This window comes from Gossypium hirsutum, chromosome A07 (assembly GCF_007990345.1).
Source record: "Gossypium hirsutum isolate 1008001.06 chromosome A07, Gossypium_hirsutum_v2.1, whole genome shotgun sequence".
In the NCBI taxonomy this organism is placed as follows: domain Eukaryota; kingdom Viridiplantae; phylum Streptophyta; class Magnoliopsida; order Malvales; family Malvaceae; genus Gossypium; species Gossypium hirsutum.
This window is the reverse complement of record NC_053430.1, coordinates 43,574,898-43,575,500: the sequence shown is the minus strand read 5'-3', so window position 1 is coordinate 43,575,500 and position 603 is coordinate 43,574,898. Positions and strand designations below refer to the sequence as shown.

General features: G+C 37.8%; 1 non-coding gene across 1 annotated transcript; it reads left to right on the top strand.

Annotated features, from left to right (window-relative positions):
• Positions 1-237: 237 nt before the first annotated feature.
• On the top strand, positions 238-344 carry LOC121204399 (small nucleolar RNA R71). Its single transcript, XR_005899324.1, has one exon. It is a non-coding gene; the product is annotated as a small nucleolar RNA R71 (small nucleolar RNA).
• Positions 345-603: the final 259 nt, after the last annotated feature.

Sequence of the window (603 nt, the reverse complement as noted above, 5' to 3'; positions counted from 1 at the left end):
AATTCTATCTGATTAGAGAGCATGGTGACCGAATCGACGTTATAAACTCCAGCTATTTTCGTTGGCTTTGTCCTTATGACTTTCCACTAATAGTTATTTAGTGACATCTCTTCTATAAACTCATAGGCATCTTCCGGTGTTTTATTGTTGATGGTTCCGCCAACAGCTGCGTCAACCATTTGCTGAGTCGAAGGATTCAAACCATTGTGAAATGTTTGTACCTAGAGCCAAAGCGGTAACCCATGGTGAGGGCACCTTCTCAAAAGGTCCTTGTATCTCTCCCACACATCGTAAAGTGTTTCTAAATCCATCTGCACAAAAGAAGAGATATCATTTCATAATTTAGTCGTTTTAGCCGGCAAAAAATATTTTAGTAAAAATTTTTTGGTCATTTGTTCCCAAGTAGTAATTGACCCTCGTGGTAACGAGTTCAACCACTATTTATCTTTGTTCCTCAATGAAAAGGGAAACAACTGAAGACGTATGGCATCATCAAAAACGCCATTGATTTTAAATGTATCGCAAAATTCCAGAAAGTTTGCTAAGTGAGCGTTGGGATCTTCATCCTGTAAACCATCAAACTGAACAAATTTCTATATCATA